Below are 22,918 nucleotides of genomic sequence, written 5' to 3' on the forward strand. Positions count from 1 at the left end.
CAACAAAATGTTTGCTCCCGATTTTCTACAATCTGTTGCTGTAAAGTTCTAAGAAAAAAAACAACATTAACCACTACATTTGCATAGCAGTTGACACCAGAACTGTTTTCAAATTTAAATCCAACAATCTCTTCAATAGTAACCTTTTTCTTTTTGCTACCAATCACAGGTTCATCTTTTTTTCTTTGTTTCCCTACTACTTCATTACATTTTTCCTCATATCTCCTTTTTCAACCTACCACACACTTTTCAATTAAAGGATATTGAGGTAAACTTGGAGCATATTCTCTTCTTAACCTATTATACTCCTTCACACAATTTAGATCTGCACTAATCTTTGTCTCATCAAAATCAATTAGATAAAGTCCAGATAAAGTTCTAACTCGAGATAAAGCAACATAGGCCATGCCCTCTTTGAACATAGTGCTTCCAATATTTACCAAAGCACTATCTACACTTAAACCTTGAGATTTGTGAATAGTCACTACATATGCCAAACAAATAGGAAATTGTTTCCGACGGACATATAAGTCTTTTACAAGCAAAAAACGAGTTGAACAACGACTGAATTGTTGAACTTCCTCAATTCCATCAAATTTGATTCTTAAAAATTCAATCTCATCTCTATTTGGGTAATTCACAAAACCAACAACATTACCCATTGCTCCATTCACCAAACCTCTTTCCACATGTACATTTCTTCGTAAAATATTCCGACAATTTAAACATACATACAGATTCTTTTCTAAGCCAGCAGTTTTAGATATAGATTTCTGTAGAGAATCCAATTTTAACTTCAACCTTTCTGACAAAATAATAGTACTTCCTTCATGCTCTATTCTATCTTTAGCTTCCAGTTTCTTAATTTGTTGATTTTCTAACTTCAAAATGTTTTCATTGAACAGTGAACATTCTTGTAGAGTTGGCATCAAGCATATAACTGACTTATCTTCTGCCTCTTTAGTATATATTTTCTCAACCACATTATCTTCATTGGGAAACAAATTGGAAAGTAAACGTGTTTGTAAAGTTTCTTTCGCATCTTCACTTAGTTTTCCAATTCTTATATCTTGAAGAATATTTCCATATTTAGTATCCTTTGCCTGTCGCATATTTTGAATGAGTTCAGTATATTTGAAATGTGACCATATATTAACATTTCCAATACTGCCCAGGCACTTTCTGGTGTCTTCATGTGTAACAGTTTCAAATACAGGTTGTCCTTTTACAGGAGTTACCTGCAGTAGATCTCCAAAAACTATGACATGTTTGCCTCCAAATAACACATCATACTCTGTTTTAAGAATCTGTTGCATTCTTAAATGCACAAAGGCAAGCATTAAATTTGATACCATGCCTACCTCATCAATAATGAGAAGTTTCATTTTTTTAAGGACTCTAGAAACTTCACAACAAGCTCTTCCAGATAGCTTGTGATATTGTAATTTATTTTCATGTTCAACTGGCAGCATCAATAAACGATGTAAAGTAATACCTTTAATATTGTGTGCTGCCAATCCAGTTGGAGCAGTAACAACACAAGAGAGTGATGACTGAGTTCTTTGCTGTAGATATGTGGTAATTCCTTTAATTAGAAAACTTTTACCAGTTCCAGCTTCTCCACTTACATATAGTAGTACAGGTTCAAATGACATACATGAGCATTCTTTTTTCTCATGACGAAAACCATGCTCAATCTGCTCTGTCACTTCATCATATATCTGTTTTTGCTCAAGATTAAGTTGCTTTTCCAATTCTTCTAAGTTTATTACATCCTCTTGAGCTTGCTCAATTGCTCTTTCCACCTCATCCATGGCATTGGCTGCTTCATTTTGGATAATTGGTTGTCCCAGTGGATCTTGACTCAACGAAGCAGAACTTTGACTATCATGAGAACTGTCTCTAGCAATCTCCGCTGCAATTGTTCCTTCTTGCTCTATTTCGTCGTTCAACATTCGGAGATAATTACTAAAAACATGACATTCTATACTATTTTTAGATGCGTTGAATGAATCTTCATACCTATCAAACTCACCAAGTAGTTCCTCTTCTGTACGCCATGGTTTAAAGAGTTGCAAAAGAGCTAAATAGTAAAATTCTCTTTTGTCAGGAGTTTTGCAAGTCAGTTTACAGTGATTAATCAAGTGTCCTTTTCTTTGTTTTACCAGACATCATTCATGTCCAATCACAGCGTATACACCTTTATCGATATTCTCTGTAGTATTCCTTTTAAAAGTGTAGTTTTGAAGTATTTCATACAGACAAATGTTTTCAAGCAGATTACTTCTATTTGGATAGTATGTATCCAACATGTTTGTCTTCAGAATGTCTGTACTGTTTGGTTCTTTCTCTGCTAAATATTCAATTTCTTGAACAGGTTTCAAAACTCGGTTTCGTGTTCCTCCAAGACCTAAACTCACCCACAGGATAGTTCTAGATTTCGCATAAAGACTTGCTGATGGTAATCGATCACAACATTCATATGCTCCAATTTCTCGATGAGATAACATCTTCAAACTGTAGGTATACAATTTCTTACTTAGGCTCTTTTCATGAGAAATGTCTTCCCACATATCCTTTAGTTCCGTCTTTTCAGATTTGGTGATGTAAGATGTTACATATCAAGCCACAGCAATAGAGTTGTCTGCAACATATTGAATATCCGTGTTAGCATTCCACATGGACAAAACAACTGTGTTATAGTAATTTATGCATTTGGACTCTTCATCTCTTCTTAAATTGTAGGTATTTTTGAGTGATCTTCTTGTGATGTTATGTCGCAAAGATGACATAAAATTGTTGACTCTTCCTTTTGAAAGTACCGGTCGTGGAAATCCAAAACGACATTTGGTATAGAATGTATCCTTTGATTTGAATTTTCGCCGACAATATTTTCCACAACGATGGCTTTGAAATCGTAACACTTTTCCTGTTAAGTCCTTATCAGTTGTAGTTTTAGGTATCTCACATGTTGCATATTCTTCAATGAAAGACAGTACAGTGTCATCTGAGTCTGTTCCAAATTTGGGAGCATCCTTGATCCATAATAGCATATGAATATGAGGAGCACCTCTCGCTTGATACTCTTTTCTCCAAAAGAAATCCAGAACTTCGCCAAGAGGAGGATTTTTCTTGTTTGTAATAAAAGACATCATAGCTTCAAATCTATGATTAAAATATCTGCAAACATTAACCGGATCCAACGAACACAGTTCTCCAGGTGTCTTGTACTCTATATTTTCTATATTTTTTCTTCGCCTCCCGAAGAAATTCAAGTAAATCTTCCCAAGCATACTCAGCACAGCTTAGAGTTAAAAACCATGTAGGTGCTCCTAAGTTTCTAAGCATGCATTTCAAATCTCCATGACGACGGTACCAATACTCATTAGTACCACGCTGACATGCCATTAAATTAATTAGGTGAGAATCCAAAACAGTGTCTTTCTGTTGAACTTTATCCATAAATTCCTTTGCTGAAACATTTTGCAGATGTACTCCACTTTTTAAGATATGGTTTACTGCATAACAAAGTCCAGATAAGTCACTCTCAAACAGAAGATGAAACAAATATGGAATACATTGACCAAATCTTGGATCTTCTGCATATAATCTTGTTGTCCGGTATTCAGATGCAGGAATCTGCATAGGTCGGTCATCATATCGTGCACCTTGACCTGTTGGAAATAACTGTGGGAAACAACGAGCTTCCAAGCTTTCTTCCCATACACTAATAGGACTTCCTTTTGCTTTTTTCATCTGAAATAATTCAATATCATTCCCCATTGCTTCTTTGGAATGCAGTGGATGAACACTGTAATGTTCATACATTTCTTCACTTCTGGACGGATCCACTTTTTCAATTTGTCCAATAGACAAATCATTATCCTCTTCTTCACTTACTTCCTCTTCTTCTTCGTATACATTTTTATAGTATTTATTGTTTTTGACTAAATACAACGTTGCCTTTTTGACTTTTCTAACATCCACTAAATCTTGCCAGATTTTCTTACTCTTTGTAGGTACACCATTAACTAGAATAACTAGAGGTTCCTCTTCTACATTTTCAACACCAATTGTCTCAATATTTTTCTTTAAATCAAGTGGCAAATATACAACTCTACCCTTTAATCCGCTTTGTAAATCTGAAGGATTTAATTTCCCAGTCTTAGGCTCCATACGAACAATAGCCTGAAAAGGATGTACACATTGAATCAGAATAGTCTCATAGGTATTTAAATCCTTCAGTTCAGATGGAATATTTATCAACTCAAGATTATTATGTACAGCTCTAGCAGGCATTCTATTTTCATTTAATTTATTATAACAATATTTACAAATACGTTGATCAAAACCCAAATCAAAACAGTTTTCTACCAACAAATAAGTTGCAAAATCTTTGCACTCACTATTATTTTCCTCTTCACTTTTTAAATATAAATCAACTAACCTAGTGTGATTTTTGTAATGAGTGCGCTGACAACACACACAAGGAAAATTTGGTTTTTCACCTGCAATGACCTTAAACTTTGTTATTTCCTGTTCAAAATGTTCAGTATTAAAATTTACAACATTTTCTACCACATTTCCTTCTATAACTGTATCAGTTTCTCCATTGTCTTCTTCTGGACCAAAGTAACTAACCTCAATTTCTGCACAAATCTTCTTAACATCTAATTCACATCCATGCAAAAGAGCACTATTTAACTGTTTGAGTTTAAGTGCTGGACTTTTTGCATAATACAACTTTCTCACTAATTTCCTCATTTTGGTATGATGCACTGCTAACATCCTGAAATGATGAAAAACACTCTGGCATATTTTTTTAGAAAGACAAGCCAGAGAATGCCCATGCAGACCTGTTTTTTCTCTCACTCTGCAACGGTCTAATTCTTGCAACATTACAATCTTTTTTTTTAGACTTTCCTTAGTATACTTACGTAAGAAATTGCGAAAGAAATCAATTGAATCCTGTCGTACACTGCAAATACTACTACAATTCCAACTGTACACAGGAACGTTAGGACGTCCCTCTAAAACTTCATCAGCTATCACCTCGTTCTGCATTTCTATGCACAATTTTCTCTTTTTCCATAGGACAACCGTCCTTCACCTCATATACTCGACCACTGGTGTCAACTGCATGCAACAAATCATTACTTTGAAAGTAACTCTCTTCATTAAAAAAAGGCTCAGAACTTGAAGTATGCATCCATTTTCCAGAAAAAACTTTACAAAAATTACTTCTATTTATGTGTCTTTTCCATTTACTCTTAGCTTTCAAAACTTTGATTGCCTTATTCAGTGTATTTATTCTATTAATTACTAAAATAAATAACTTCTTTTTTGTCTTAAACGCGCGTTCAACAACATCCTCAATATATTTTTTTTTCTTATAAAGAGCTGATCTCCTTTTAGAAATGTTTTCCTTTTTTAATAAATTCGAAACTACTCTATTATAAAACATGCGCTTCCTGATTTCCGCAAACTGATTAGTACGTCTTTTACTGTACACATTTTCCTCACTGCAGAGTTGAGAAACATTTTTCTTTTTTCTCTGATTTCTCCTTGTAGATACTGACAACTGTTTTTCCTTTTCAACATTATCCAAAAAATGTTTCCTTTGAGACAACTTTTTTATAAAATCCTTGCTTGTCTTACCAGGAGCACTCTTGTTTTTATCCGTCCTTTGTTGATTACGTAATTCTTCTACTTCTTTTCTCTTCGAATGGTATGTCCATTTATAGTGCTTTCTTTTTTCATTTTTGGTCGGCATATTGATTTTTGTTTGTGATCAAAATTACAATCTGTTAAAAAAAAAGAAAAAAATTGTTATAGACCTCTACTAACATATAACATAGAAATTATAACCACTGGTTTACTTTATAAGTAAAATAAAGACAAAGCAACAGTCTCTAAACAGAGTAGAAAATCATGTAGCGAATGCTGTTTCTGACTTTATGACAGTCCATAGCTGTGTCAACATTATAGACGTATTTGCTGATAATAATTTTTCAGGCTTAAGAACAGTACACTGATTTTCAGGCGCTGTAGGTGATCATAGTGCAATTAATATTTTTGACTATATTCTCTAACACACTTGATCAAAACATTTATTCTTATTTTTATTTAGCAGATCAACGATCAATACTACAAGAAGACTGACTCGAAAAATGTTTTTTATAAAAAATAAATGTATTCATTTAAAAATTCATATTCTAATAACACTTGCAACATAATTTCATCAGGTACTTCATCTCCTTCATAATCAAAATTCTCATCTTCCCCTTCCAAATCTTCCACCATATCTAAATAAGCACTGTCCAAAGTCTCATCCATGAAATCCTCATTTCCACTTTCAATATCCTTTTCAAAAAGTCCATCAATTAGTTCCTCTATTAAATCATTTGCAATTTCAAAATGCAAATCAACGCTCTCTGGATGGTTTTCCATTTTAGCAAATAGATTTTCTTGCTGGTCCTTCCAAAAAAATGTAAAGACTAAATTATATCTTTTTCATGAATAGAAAACTAAAAAGTACCTTTACTAATTTTTTAAGTACATACATTATCATACTTTGAAACACATTAACTACATAGATTAAGGTACCACCTTCCTATTCTTTGAAAACAGACTCACACTGTGATCCTAGACATTAACACTATCCCTTATAATTTATTTAAATAATTACTGCAGTGAAAAGAGATCTTACTGTGAGATTTGTTTATAGGTTTTCTGGACTGTAGAACTGTTGAAAGACTTTATAATTTATTTCTACGGACCGATTTTCTGAGTTTACCACTATAAACTGCTATTCAAACTGTATACAGTCTGAAGGTGGGACTCACAATGTACAAATGAAAATTCACTAAACAGATTACTACTTGCCACAGAGACAGTTGCTTTTGCCTTTCAACAGCACACTCAGCATCTGAATTCCACAGCATGTACAAAGTTTCATGCTAAGCATGAGCAACCATATCATAATAGACCTCTGCAAATGCATATAAAAGGGTGCAAACAGATGATACAGGCACAGATATGCAGAGATGATGCCCAACACACCAACAGCCATGTCATAATACTCCTCTGCAAATACAGAAGAACGAGTGCAGACAGATAGTACAGCATGAGTTAGAGAGATAATGCAGATTTAGCAAGAATTAATGCACGCAGACAGTAAACTGTTACAGTCACAGGATAGATGAAGCAGAACTGCAAAGAAAAGAACACATGGACCAGGCCCATAAAAAGATAGTGCCAAGAGACAGTAAAATAGTATGACAACATACATAAGTAGTGCAAGCAGATACAGACATGGTACACATAAAAGATAAAATGCTACAACAGAAGACAAATAGTGCAAACATTCTGAAAATTTTTGCTTATTATTTTAATCTGCACAAAAATAGATCCCCTTTACAAATTACCAACTCACCTTTATAAATGGTTTTGAACGTTGAAAACTCTATTAAGTACACTGCAGATTCTTGCTTTTCAGCAACAAACACTAAAAAAAACAAAAAAACTCAAATTTCATTACCATATTACACACATATTTATTACACAACATACATGCTTTGTGGCAAATAACAAGCCTAACAGATATATTCCCTAATATTCTATACCAGTAGATATCCTAAAGCCTAACTAAGTTCAAGAAATGATTTTTAAACACATCAAATAACCAAATTTTTCACCCAGATTTATTTAAAATCAAGCTTCATTTACAGTGTGATCTTACGCACATTTTCAGGATGCTACATGCAATCTTTATGATATGTACTGCTAGAGAATCTTACGTAGCATATCTGTTAGGCATCTTACTTGCCAAAAGAAACCACCATGGATCACCAAGGTCACACTGTGAGTTAAGCTTGTTTTTAAATGATTTTGGGTGAATAATTTGCTTACTAGATTTATATTTAGATTCTGCTAATTATGGTGATTTGTTTTCTTTCCAAAATTTTGACAATCACTACTTGCACAAAACTAATAACAGAGGTGGAGGGAGAGGGAGAGCAGTAAGGAGACACAGGGCAGGAGGGAAAGGGAGTGCAGGAGAGAGAGAAAGGGCAGCAGAGAAACAGGACAGGAGGGAGAGAGAGGGCAGGAGGGAGGCAGAGATGGAGAAGCAGAGCAGGAGGGAGAGAGAGATGGAGAGGAGGAGGGAGGGTAGGAGGGAGAGAGAGATAGAGCAGCATGGAGACAGTGCAGGAGAAAGACTGAGAGCAGGAGGCAGAGAGAGATGCAAAGGGAACGCAAGAAGGAGAGAGAGATGACAAGGGAGCGGGAGCGCAAGAGGGTGAAACAGGCCAGAAGGGAGAGGAAGGACAGAAGGGAGAAAAAGAGCAGAAAAAAGGACAACAGGGAGAGGGAGGGCAGGAGGAACAGGAAGAGCAGGACAAAGAGGGAGGGATAGCGAAAGCAGGATAGAGAGAGAGTGCATGAGGGAGAGGAAGGGTAGAAAGCAGAGGGGAGGCAAGATGGAGAGGAACTGCACAATAGACAGAGATAGAGAGGGCAAGCCGGAGAAAGAGAGATATATAAAGGGAGGGCAGGACAAAGAGAGAGATGGACAGGGAGGGAAGGAGGAACACAGATGTATGTATGCTGAGTCTAGTAGCTCAGTGGATGAAGGCATCTGCTGCAGGGACCTGTGTATAACCTCATGGTCACAACTCTTTGTTTAGCTTTAGCCCCGCCCCTTTCCTCTCTGACCCCTCACCCACCAGTGCGGCCCTCGGCCACAAACCACACTGTAAATTTTGCCCCCATGTCATTGCATCTAAATATGATACAACAAGTAACATCATACCTACACCAAGTGAGGACTATTGGCTTTGACAATGATTGATAGCTGCAAAAGTTAAATAAACAGAAATTTTGGCCTGTCGATAATCTTCAGAAAACTTCCACTTACAGTCCTGGTGACGCCACAACAATATTGCTGTACCTGAGTTTCAGAAAAAGAAGGAAAATCCAGACAGAAAATGACTCTCTTTAAAGGATTTCCCTTCCCTTACAACGCTCACCTAGCATGACCTCATGCCGTCACTTCTCCACTAGTTATGTTATGTTATGTTAACTCCATTTTTAAGCGCACAGCTGCCCCAGCTAAGAGGCGTCCCGGCGCTGCGCCTGGAAAGGAACACAACACAAACCGAGCGAGAAAAAAGAATCCATAATAAGGAAAATTAACATCTGTTTGGGAAGATATACGTTTTTACGGCTTTCCTGAATGTCAGATGTTTTATACAGAGGGTCCTTAGTAATAACCTGAAACTCGATAAGATGGTGGTCACTCCAAGCTATAGGTCTAGGCAGACTAACTTTGGCCACAGTCAAGTTGGTAAACAATGGGTCCAAGATATGACCACCCTCATGTGTGGGGTGGAGAATCAGCTGCGATAGCTGAAGAGCCTCTAGATCAGCAAGGATGCCACTTATCGCTGGAGTATCAGAAGCATCAAAATGGAGATTTAAATCCCCAATGATGTTAAAATTAGCTGAGTTAAGCGCCATGGAGCTAACAAGCTCAGGAAGCGCTTTCCTAAATAATGCATCACTGCCTGGCGGTCGATATATCACCAGCCCAGACAAAGTGAAATGGTGGTTAATAGTGGCAGCAAAAAAAGCGGATTCACAGCCAGCTATATCTATAGGTTTCCAGATACAGGGATAGCAGGATTTTATAGCCATGGCGATACCTCCTCCTCTGGAATTGCGATTAAGCGTAAAGATAGCAAAGTCCGAGGGAAGTGCTAAATTGATTATGGCCGTGGCCTCGTCCTGCAGCCAGGTTTCAGTCATGCAGAATATATCAGGGGATTCCTGAACTAGCAGGTCGTGAATATTTTGGTAATGTTTAGGCAAAGACCTGACGTTAAGATGCCAGATCTTTAAATGTGAAGATGGCTGTATATGACCAGCAGGAAGAGCCGAAGAAGAATCCACACAACAAAGGGGTATCTTAGAAGTAAATAAAGGGGTGGGGATGGGGAGACACAACCTACCGCAAGGGCAATCATAAGGGCCACAAAGAGGGTGTAAAAGGGCAGACTTACAAGAAAAGGGCGTATACCGCAGTCTAAGGAGTTCTTCCCTAGAATACTGGATGGCCATCTAAAAAAGGAAGCAGAGTCCCACCACACCCGGCACCTCCTTAGTGCTGACGAGCGCAGATGGGCAGGACTCTGGCACGACTCAGGCGCAGTAAAGGCGCGCCCGCTGCGCGTCACCACTGCGCGCTAAATAGAGCGCCTTAAGTAGGCGTTTCAGGAGTTGCAAGAGCGCTAGAACGCTCAGAAATGCCGTCCAAAAGTGTCCCCTTCGCTCCCAATATGGCGAGCGTAAAAGCAGACCCCCAGGAACCGGACCCGCTCGACCAGTGGTGATTTACACAAATATAATGCAGGTAAATGGCCAGGAGGGAAGGCGCACTAAAAACATGGGAAATACAAATGAATACAAAGCAAATGGAAAACGGGATTTTAAAAAGTGTATAACGCAAGCACAGGAGTGCTGCAGTGTGCAAAACGAGGTTACCTTATCCAGCAACTAAACAGTGTCAGCAGCGTCAGCAGCGCACATAATCTACCTGCAGTTTCTGAACGTGTCTGTATCGGGCTCTGTTTTATGCCCTGGCACTTTTTCTCGAACTGCAGCAACAGCAGGCTGTCACTGCAGTCCGGCAAAAAAAACAGTCTGCCTATGCCAGGGCTCAAAACAGAGCCCGATAGAGACCCGTTTCGAACCTGCCTTAAAAAAACTCCCGGCCAACGTAAAGCCCTGAAACTATGTTAATGTCTCCTCTCTCTTTGCACCCTTAAATTTGACTGACAAACAACGTTTGCTTTCCATGAGACATGCTTCTTTTTCGATGTTCGACATTCAACGCCTAGAAACTTTGCCCTTTTTAGTAGCAGAAGCCACAGCTGCAACGTGGCTAATCCACAGGTTAATTACTCTACCTTTCGCGCTTTTTCAGTTTTGAAATTCCATAAATTATTTTGACATAAGCAGATACGAGCGGCTCAGTACCTCCTACTTGCATGAACCCAAGTCGCTCCCTTTCACTTATAAATGCCTTAGAGACGGCAAAGAATTATATCTGAATAGAGATGAGTGTACAAAAACACGGGATCACTTGTTGATGTGTAGGCACTTCCAATTGCATGAGTCATATAACCAGAACCGCTGTAATGTAGCATGTGTTTTCAAAGGTGCCTGCTATAATGCCGACTTTTACCTTATTGGTCAATAGGGTTGTTTACTTTTAAACAATGAGAATTGCTATGAGTTATTAAACGACACAGCTTATGCTGTAATAGTCACTCAGCATATGCTTTCCTGTAAGAATGTACTTTATCCACCCCCGCATGGGAACCTTGATATTTCCATCTGGCCGCGAATTCCGGCATTGAATTCAAAGTTCAATCACATGAGATGAACAAGAGCCTTATTGTCACAAAAACAAGTTACCCTAACATCTGCTCGCAAACATATCTCCTTCACTTAGCTAACACTCGCAGAGAAGTGCATGCCTTATTAAATAGTGACCTTCCTTTACAATTTGCTGAGCTGACCCACATAATCTTTAACGCATCCGGGCTGGCTCATTTTTTTTATAAGTAGTGAGCAATGGTTTAGTGACTTTTTTGCCGAAAATATTTGGAGTCATTCCTGCTTTCCTTCACTCCATATTCTCTCGTCTATTTCGTGGACTTCCTGTTTTGCTAGCACTGGATGCTGGTTTTTTGTTCCTATTTTGTTTATTGCAAAATGGATGTCAGTCCTGTCTTCGCAAATGAGCTGGAGCAGTTAGGACTGATTCGCAACAGGATGCTTGAGTACTATGGGATCCTGCCACTCACGACTTTGAGTGCATCATATGGATTATCATTTCGATTTTCCTATTTCACCTGTGTGCAGCCTGTATTTCATTGCCTGAGCTGTGATTTCATGTGGGCCCTGGACTTATGTCTCTGCAACTTGGTATCTCCTGAAGTGAATTACAATCATCTCATGAATCCTTTAATTGATCATGAATTGCTTTGTTCTGACGGAGGGATTATGGCCTTTGCAGCGATACATGGAGTTCTGGGTCGTTGGAATATATTTGCAGCGGCGCAAGATTTCTTGGCACACAGCTACATTGAAAACCCACTGAGTTGTCCTCTGATGGTACTAGAGGCTCCGGTAATTGAAGAGCATATATTTTCTTTTCCTCTATTGAATTGGATGGCTGAGTTGTTTTCGGATGATAACAGTGACTTCCTTTTAGAAGCGGTTGCTGCTTATTTCGCCTACTCAGTTAAAGGCTGACTCTTATGGAAGCCATTGACGTCATAATTTTTTTTTTCTCTCACTATTTTTCTGACCTTTTATGGACTTTTTTTATATAAACAGACCTATTGGCTTTACTAACAGTGGACATTACAATTTCGTGCTGGTGAGATTTTAGTTTTTTATGTGGACAAAATGTTTTTTCCTCACCTACTCGATTTCGAACTAAGCATTTTATTGAACTCTGATTTCATCAATTGAGTCGCTTATCTTATCTTATTTTATCTGATACGTGCTCGGAGCAAGGCAGGGTAATATATGGATAAATGTGCCCTGATTACTGTGTTAAGTTAGCATGAGCTTTTTATGAGTTTAAACGCCATTTTTCCTTTCTGCTGCTTTTTTTGCGCATGACACACATCTGCTGCTTTACTTTTCTGCCTAGTGAAATGTTTTCGGTTCATACGAGAATAATATGTTGTTACACTGATATCAGCCTTGCTTTCCGAGCTGTATCTGTACAGCGAGTACTGGAACCTTCAAAGATATCTCAATACAGTAGTTGTTATGAGCACTGATCTTCGAACGTCCCTACAGATAACATACATGCAGCTGCAGCCAAGTTCTCGCTTTTGGCGCGTTTTATATTTCCTTGCACAAGAGGATAACACAAACTTGATGGTGCTTCGCATGCAGAGAGCTGGTTGCTTATGATGTAATCTCTAACCACTAGGATTTTGAGTTATGGTCGCTCTACTTAAACTCAAAAGAGACCTTCTTAGATATCATATAATATACTTGATCGGGAGGGTGTGAAATAAGTTTTGTTAAACCCTATTCATTTTGCATCATACTATGCTTGCACCGTTTGTGTTCTATGGACTAGTAACTATGCCGATTACTTTGTTTCTTATAATATGTTTGCTTGTATTAGATAAGATACTGCGCTTGAAAGCACTGCATTAGTGAATAAACATTTCAAATATGCACCTTCCCTCTTTTAATCCATATTCTGGACTGAAATTATTGTATACTGAAAGAGTATTCATGTATTACACGTAACCTCAGGTGTACTAAGTTCATGTTCTGCTTTGTCGACCTGGGGTACTCATAGTACAACCCGCGGGCCGGTGACGGCCCGGCAAGCCTTCCTTGGTGGCCCGCGGACCTTGCAGACAATCGTACCTCTGCTAAAAAAATAATTTATTAGTGTTACCAAACACCGCCGCAGCTGCGCTTCACTCAGACTAATAATCACTGCTCCCCCGGCCCCCACAGAGCAGAGGCTTTGTCGTATTTCACTTCTTACCGCCCTTGCATCTCCACTCTGACAGTCACTTCTCCCCCGGCCCCCACAGAGCAGAGTGGAGATGCAGAGGCACTAAGAAGTGAAATACGACAAACCCTCTGCTCTGTGGAGCCGAGCGAGCGGTAATTGTGAAAGTGGAGATTCACTGGCGCTTCAACAAAGCATCACAAGTATATAAATGGTCTTTTAAACACCTGCCAAGTACTTTGATGCGACTGTCTGTGTGTACCCGCAGAGCAAACTGTCTCAGCCCGGACTGAAGGCAGACACAGACAGACACACACACAGTGAGATAACAGAGGAGGACGGAGACGGAAGGCAGGAGGGAGATAGAGATGGAGACAGACGGCAGGAGGGAGAGAGATCTATGGATGCTCGGTCTGGTAGCTCAATGCATGAAGGCATCTACTACACGGACCTGTGTACAACCTCATGGTCACAAGTTTTCATTTTACTTTACTCAGCCCCCTCCCCTTCTCACCCCAAACCCACCAGTGCGGCCCTCGGCCACAAACCACACTGTAAATGTAGCCCCCGAGAGAAAGTTTATGAGTACCCTAAGCATTGACAGTTTATGATTACCAATAAGTCACTGATTGCCAGTCTGGTGGAGGATTTTTGGGTACTAAGGTGAGTTTTGGGACATCATAATTCATTGAGGTTCCATGCCTCTATGCACAGTTCTGTCTGAGCACGAAATCCGTGCGACAGTCTGTTAGACCTCTTACTTTCCAAAAGGAATTACCATGTATCTTTTGATAACGATGAGGCCTAACAAACATGCTGCCTAAGATTGTCAAGCAGTGCATACCATCTAGCCTAACTAACTTCAACAAATGATTTTTTAACACATCAACTAAGCAAATTATTCACCCAGATTCATTTAAAATCAAACTTCACTCACAGTTTCATCTAACACACATGACCAGGATGTTACATGCAATCTAACATGTCTTTCTCTATCTACACTATATGTGTCTGTACTCATACCATCTCACTACCTTTGCTAGCAAAAAATACACCATATATATGTATGCAAGAAAAAACATTCCTTTCTCATTTCAACAGCACACCCTGCATCTTTTGGCAAGTAAGAGACCTAACAGACATGCTGCCTAACATTCTGTACCAGTACATTTCACAAAGACTAACTAACTTCAAAAAATGACTTTTTAACACATCAACTGACATAATTATTCATCCAGATTCATTTAAAAATAAACTTAATTCACAATGTAATCTTAGACACATGACCACAATATCACATGTAATCTACCATTTCTCTCTCTACCTGCACTATCTGTGTCTCTGCTAATACCCTCTCTCGATCTCTAAACCAACTTTACAGATTACAGAAAAACGCTTCCAAATCAGTGAAATAATTACTGTCTGTTTTAAACACATTTTATATACCATTTATTCAGTATACCGAAAATAGTTGCAAAACTACAATTTACAGTTGAAAGAAAGAAACTGAAGAAGGAGAATAAGGAAAATGAACTGACAGCAGGCGCGCAACCCCCATTGAACTCACAGGGCTTCAGCCCCCCCCCCCCCGTCGGGTGCGGCAGCCCAGGATAACATAGATCCCGGGTACACAAAGAGCCGCACCCAAACGTTTCACATGTCTTTAAAGAACCATTTGAATGTTAATTGGGCCTTGCAGTTGATTCACCCCTTCTAGGAGCCCCTGCAGCTTCACTCTGCCTACTGATTAAACGTTCAGGCCCCCCAAACAACATTTTTTGTTAGCCCCCCCGCCGAAATTTCGCTCCAGTTGCACCTCTGACTGACAGTGAATAAAAAGAACTAACAATGAGAGATTACATAAGAAGATGAGTGAAGAGCACTGAGTATAAAGAAACATATTAACAGAAATTTAAAAGTAGTAACTGTGAACAAATAATGTATATAAAGAGTGAGGAAACGTAAAGGAAGAGTAGTAGAAAGAATAGAAAACAGTGCCAAAGTCAAAAATGAGGTCAGTCAGAAACTGTGAGGGAGATAAACAATTATAGTGACTAAAGCATAATTTACGGTGAATCACATTGAAAAAGAATTAGAGACTCACCTTTACCAATGCTTTATTAGATGTAGAACAGTGACAGTCACAAAACAGATATTCGTTTGGAGGAACTCTGAATAATGCTTCTATCACTGCAACCAAAGATTAATGGCACAGATTTCCTCTCAATACAGACTCATATTTGTCTGTACAACCTATCATACTTGTTCCCGCTCAGATTAAAAATCCAATTAACATTTCAGTTGGTTGTCCCTTTCAATATTTTCAAAGTCACATAAAGGTCACCCTTCACCCTCTGCCTTCTCTGGCTGTTACCATGTTAACACCTCATTCTGCACCTGGCTGAAGGCACAGGTCAAAAGTTCATATCGCAATGTTCCAAATCAAACCAACAATGCTGATTTCCCTCCAAACATACCTGCTTATCCACTGCTTTGTTAGATTTCATTATTTTTTCACAACCAATCATTTCTACTTTTTCAAGTACACCAAACCTTATCCACTTTTTTATCCAAACTCTCAGCTTCTAACTGCCATTCCACTTCCAGAACCCATCAGAGTACTACTGCATCTGCCTTGAAAATGAAAGTTTGGCTTTTAGGACACAGCTATATTCACTGGAGTGAAAAATATGCAGCAAACAGACGAATTTCCAACCTTGATTTACCAAATGTGGACATCACGTGGATTGGCCAGAGAGGATTGAGATGTCACCAATTGATACCATTGGTGAAAACTTTTATGCATCTCCCACAACCTGACCTTATAATTGTGCACTGTGGTGGAAATGATCTAGGCACATTGACTGGGGTAGGTCTGGAAATGCTTCTAAAGGACACCTTTCGGCAATTGATGACACTTTTTTCTCGAACTGCCTTGGTGTATTCCAATATATGCCAAAGACAGAAATGGAATTGGTCCAATCAACATTGTCCGCAGATTGAGAAAGCAAGGAAACATGTAAATAAATCTGTTTTGCTTTCCTCAGACTATAGCATGGGTTCTATATACCACAACAACTTGCGTTACAACATGCAAGGCATCTATCCTTCCTCTGTAACATGAGACTCTGGATTGGTACTTACTTATAAGTACAAAAAACACCCAATTAACACAACAGCTCTTTTTAGAGCCACCTTACATCTAAACACTCAAACTTGTAATTTAACTCCATCTTTTTTTATTTTTTAATTCGCCGTGCGCGGCCAGGTGCGCGCACCACGCAACTTTTTTGCAAAAAAAAAGGTTCTTTTACAATTTTGGGGTTCTTAATGAACCTCCTGAGAAAACCTACGAGGCCAAGGAGTCTCCACCCTGCTCCCTTTCCATGCTCTCCACTATAGTTTTTCACACTCTTGTAAATAGCAGTGCGCGACCGGGTGCGCGCACCCCGCAACTTTTTTGCAAAAAAAAAGTTTATTTTTCGCTTTGAGGGTCCTTACTGCACCCCCTGAGAAAACCTACGGTGCCAGAGAGTCTCTACCTTGTCCCCTTTCCATTTTCTACCCCTTTGTTCTGTACAATATATTCACTCGCACTAACAAAATGGAGGTCAACACTTCCTGATTTCCTCCAAATCTAATGTTGACAAACGTCAAACAGCAAATCAGAATTCCGCTCGCGCACAGCCGCACTAGTGCGCGCACCCGTGCACGCTTATAGATATATAATTGATTTCAACTTTAATTTTCTCAGCAACTAATGAACGGATTTACACCATTCAAAGAAAAGCGTAATCTGCGATCGGGACTCTACCTTTTTACCAAATTTCTTATAAATCCATTCAGCCGTTCAAGCTGTAGCCGTGTCTAAACGTCCTGTGGAAATTAACATGGGGAAAACACGTTATGGGACCCCCCTTTTATCTCAGCCCCCACTTGATGAATCCCCCCAAAACTTTCAGGGAAAGAGCGCAGCGGACCGAGTCATCTTCTTTGAGAAATTTGCAAAGATTCGTCCACCGGCGCCAAAGTTAATCCAAATAGAATGTTGCGGATTTCCTATGGAAACTAGGTCCTAACTATAACTAACTACTTGCGACCGCCAGTAGGTAATATACATATATATATAGCGAATCCTTGTGCTGGCTGATATTTTATCTTAAGGGACTGGAGGTGATGCTTTGGAGGTCTGCGCCCGCCTGAACTGCATCCATAGCAGTTGGGAGCTTGCTTCATATATATATATATATATATATATTCACAGAAAAAACCATAGGTTATACTCCATATATAGTTAGGAATTTGCATTTACAAAACCTTGAAAATTCAATGAAAAAACCATTGGTTTTAGGCCATATATAGTTAGGGATTTGCATTTAGAAAACCTTATTTTACTCGCATAAAACCATTGAAATTCCATATATAGTTATAAGCGCTAACTATATATCGCGCACCCGCAATCCACTGCTGATGATGTCACATATTACATCATTCATGACATGGTTAGTGACATCACTGATGACATCACTGATGACAACATCCAGTGACTGTATGTTTCTGTAAAGTTAAAATATGTCTTACATATTGAAGAATGAGTAGATATATAAGTGTCTGGATGAAGGATTTAGTAGGTGCATGACTGACTGTATGAGTGAGTGATTAAATGTGTCTCACTGAGGGCATGAGTTAGTGACTAAACTGTCTTAATTTGTACATCATTATATCTGTTGTTCTACAAACTGCTGCATATGTTGGTCAGTAGCTATATGAGTAACTGTATGGGTTATTGATTGGTTGTCCAAGTATTTGTATGGGAAACTGAGTGTGTGTGTATGGGTGGCTGGGAGGTGTGTGACTCTGTACATAGATGTGTGAGTAGTTGATTCACTATATGTATAGATTCAAAACTGCATGTGGAAACAGCTGTATGGGCGGTTGACTGTGCATGAGTGTATTAGTGAGTGAATGGATATCTCAGTGCTACATGTCAAATTAAGTACATATGTAAAACACAGTACATGTGAGAGTTGACATCTATAAATAACTGTGCATAAGAGCCAGTGAATGTGTGAGTGGCTGTATGGATCATTGTGAACATGTATCAGAGATTGTATAAGAGAGTAAAGTAAATATGTGTTAGTATATGTTTGAATAAGTAAGGTGTGTATAACTGTATAGTTGAGAAAATGGAGGTGTGATTGATTTTTGGCATAACTGACTAGGTGTGTGAGTAACTCCATGGATGAGTGACTGTCTGTTTACACTGATTGTATCTAAGGTTATATTAGAGTCTGAAGAGGTTCATGGTATTATCACATGAATGATATCATCAGTGATGTGATCAGTCATGTCAAATAAGATGTTATCAGTGATGTCATCAGTGATGTCATTTGAGATGTCATCAGTGATGTCATCAGTGATGTCACTAACCATGTCATGAATGATGTAATATGTGACATCATCAGCAGTGGATTGCGGGTGCGCGATATATAGTTAGCGCTTATAACTATATATGGAATTTCAATGGTTTTATGCGAGTAAAATAAGGTTTTCTAAATGCAAATCCCTAACTATATATGGCCTAAAACCAATGGTTTTTTCATTGAATTTTCAAGGTTTTGTAAATGCAAATTCCTAACTATATATGGAGTATAACCTATGGTTTTTTCTGTGAATTTCAATGGTTTTTTAATAGCAAACATCAAAAGCTGTCAAATGTCAAGTACGTGATAGGTAAAAACGTTTTCGTGTTTATGCACGCTGATGTGCTTTAAACGCTGCCCCCCCTCCCCACTCCCCTCTTTTCTCTTAGTAGTACTCTCTCTTTGCAGATAGTGAACGGTAGTTAACGCAGACCTTTACCCCTGTTGTAATCCGTCGTACCTGCTTGTCTCTCCATTTGATTGATTATTATCCAAGCATTTACTGTTTTACAATTGGTTCTCTTTGGATCATTCTCTATTTACAAACAAGCACAAAGTCGCAATACTCTGTTTAGTCTTTGCAGATAGTGAAAAATCGTGTAAAAAAATAAAAGTAATCGAGCAAAATCAGTAGGCCACTAATTCGATCTCTTTTTAACCTCGGTAAAATACAAACATTAGGAATAACCCTTCATGAGAAATACGAAAATAGTGAAATGAATTGAGCTCCACACCATGAGGGCTGCAAAACAGCTCGACTCCGCCACCCACACCGCCCAAAATAACGGCAAACCCTATGCAAATATTATAAATATACACAACACACCACCAAAGAAACAGAATAAAACATTTTATTAAATAACTATTTACATAACTATTTTATACTTTTTATTGCCCGATCCGGCTAGCTCAATCGATCGAGCATGAAACTCATGCACTGATAACAAGCGTTGAGAGTTTGTAGAATGATGGCTTCAGATTTTCCACATACGGTGTAGTGGCGCGAACTGGCAGGGGGCGTTTGGATTCTACCCCTTCTCCAAATAAGATTTTCATACGTGAATGTTCGTTCATGCTTTTTGTCCCTGAGTTGCTTCCATGTCACTGCCTTACATAAATGGCATAAGTCTTGGTTATTGAGTGCCATACTTCAGAATTCTAAGCAGTTCTTGTAACACTGTTTAAACCTTATTTGCACCTGCTGCAGCTGCACTATTCAAAGTAAGTGGGGTCCATTTGTGGACCTGACTGCATTGGAAAACAATGTGATACGGTGCCTCCCTAAACCGCTTGACGGAGGCCCCCGAGGGGCGGTGAGATGGCGCGGACTGAGAGGGGGCGCTTGGCTCCTGCCCCCTCCCCAAGTCGTGTTGCCCTGGTGAGGCCTGAGATCGCCCCCGGCATAGGCGGCCGGCTCCCGGGGTCCGGCGGAATTTTTTCCCTTTTGAAGAATCTTTCATTCTGGACCTTGTCCCACAATCCGTTTCACCTGAAGACACGCTGTCGTAGGGCGCCCCTTTACCGTTTTAGTTGCCATTCCGCCCGCTTTTGGTACTCTGTGCCTCTTCCGCCATTCAACTGTTTACCGCTCGCTCTTGCGACTACAACGTCTCGCTCACCATGTAGTTGAGTTGCTCCCGCTCTTAAGATTTGACCGAACTTTTTGGACTGCTGAAAGCGGTGGAATTCCGACCGCTGGTTGGTGGAGACATTTTGACTATATTCGGCACCTGCATTGTCGCGTAATGCGTCATATGACGCGACGCGTTAGCGCACCCGGAAGTGCTCCGGTGCGCAAGGCGCAGCTTCCCGGAAACGATCCAGAGCGCGCCGCGCAGCGCGTAACGTAAGCATAACAGGTCATGTGACTTGTTAATAAAACTTTTCATTGGTTCATTTTACTTTTCTTTTCCTAATTATGTAAGACTAGGTCATGTGACCTAAAAATAACACTTTTCATTGGATTAAAACATTTTTTTTCCCCAAACGATGAAAGCCCCACCTTGTTTCTGGATGTTTCAGACTGAAGCTGGCGTCACCATGAGAGCACCACCATCTCGTAGCTCCGTCGTGGCCATTCCGCAAGCAATCATGGCAGCCGCTCCCCACCGGAAGCCTGCGGGAGTCGAGGGCCCCCAAGACTTTTGTACAATCTTCAAGGCTGAGGGGACGCTTTCGAGAATGGAACCCAAGCCCTGGCAGACAAGCGTCCGAGTTCCAAGGTGTCCCAGGGCCATTTTACTGGACCAGGCCCAAATCCGAAGAGCCGGCCGCCATTTTAAGAGTCCTGTAGCAGCCGCCTACCGCTGCACCGCAAGAGTGGGAACAACTCAACTACATGGTGAGCGAGACGCTGTAGCCGTAAGAGCGGGCGGTAAACAGCTGAATGGCGGATGAGGCACAGTGTAGCAAAAGCGGGCGGAATGGCGACTGAAACGATAAAGGGGCGCCCCACTACAGCAGACAAGCCTCCGCCATGTGCTTCAAAACTGCATATGTATCTCGTGATATCAAGGTTGGGCAACCAGTACAGAACAAGCAGTTACGAGTCCCATTTACACCGGCGCCATTTTGGGCGCGGCCGGGCAGGTCCAGGATCTACTGAAACATAAAAAATGAGGCTGACGTCTCTGAAGCAGTTCACGAACAGCAGGACATAGCAAATAAACATGAACTCTCTAAAGCTGTTAACTCACTGCAGAACAAAACAAGTGAACCTGAAACCTCTGGAATAATTGTCGCTCAAAAGAACAACACACAAAACTCTGTAGAGCCTGAAGAAAAAAAAACAGAAGGGCACTGTAGTTTCAGACACACTTAACACTAATGACGAAACAAAGATATCGTCTGTTTATAAAGCAGTTATCATCTTGACAGAATTGACAAAGAAGTGTACAGACACCAATGCATCAGCATTCTCGGAGAATCTTAAGGAACAAAGAAAGACCTGTTCACTCTTGACACCCCAGGTGCTGTGTATATTGCACTATAGTGCTGCATCGAGAAAACGGGCAACCCTATTGATGTGGATTTTTCATTATTGATTATTGTAAAGAAATGGCGACTCCCCCCTTTAGCAGATTAGCTAAATGTTTGCGTAATTTAGGCATAAAAGTTATATTATTGTTGTTGTTGTTGTTATCGTTATAGTTCTGGTTAATTTAAAAAAATGGTTAAATATATTTACAGTTTTTGTTGCGTTCGTTATATTTAAATATTAATAAAGTTTTAAAATGTAACTGTCTTGGAGTACTATATTTTTTTTAAAAATCGGGTGAATGGGGCCTTGAATCGGGTTATTGTCATGTGTGGGCTTTGCAAGTGTACTACTACAAGATCGGACATTTCAAACTCAAATGCACGTTCTTTTTCTTACCTTTCCGAAGCATGGAGCGCAATAGCAGGCAGAGAAAAGGTGATGCACGTGTTGAACACTGCCTGGCCTGCAAATTGCTGCCAGTGCCCCCCCGCCCGCTCCTGAAAGAGGACACACACACACCGCTGCCCCGAGTACTTCACAAATCTTTAAAAGACCATGAGCTTGTTCAATGGGAAGTGGATAACATGGCTAAGAGCATTTGCTGACTAATGCATGAATATCGCTGACTTTTCAGCGATATTCATGCATTGCGGCCGTTTTTTATCGCATTTGCGATAAACCTTGCTAATAGCAAGGTTTATGTGCGATAAAATTCGCCGAAGTGCGGCGATAATTATTGTCTCTAAACAAGTTAGAGACAAAAATTACCGCTAGATGTTGGAAATATGCCCCCGGGTTTTTCCTTGCAGGAATCGGGAAGCGAAAGACTAGCACTGAAATCAGTAGTCTCACACCTGAATCGGGAGGGTTGGCATGTCTGGATACTCTACAGCTGGAGCCATAGACTACATCCGCAGGGCTAGGTGATAGCCTAGGTCCGGCCTGGACAATCGG

The 22,918-nt window shown here is 39.7% G+C and overlaps 1 pseudogene; it reads right to left on the bottom strand.

Annotated features, from left to right (window-relative positions):
* Positions 1–351: 351 nt before the first annotated feature.
* Positions 352–1,955, bottom strand: LOC147728358 (ATP-dependent DNA helicase PIF1-like; annotated as a pseudogene).
* Between the last annotated feature and the right edge of the window lie 20,963 nt (positions 1,956–22,918).

The sequence above is a fragment of the Lissotriton vulgaris genome, chromosome 3_1 (genome assembly GCF_964263255.1).
Source record: "Lissotriton vulgaris chromosome 3_1, aLisVul1.2, whole genome shotgun sequence".
NCBI classification, from domain to species: Eukaryota; Metazoa; Chordata; class Amphibia; order Caudata; family Salamandridae; genus Lissotriton; species Lissotriton vulgaris.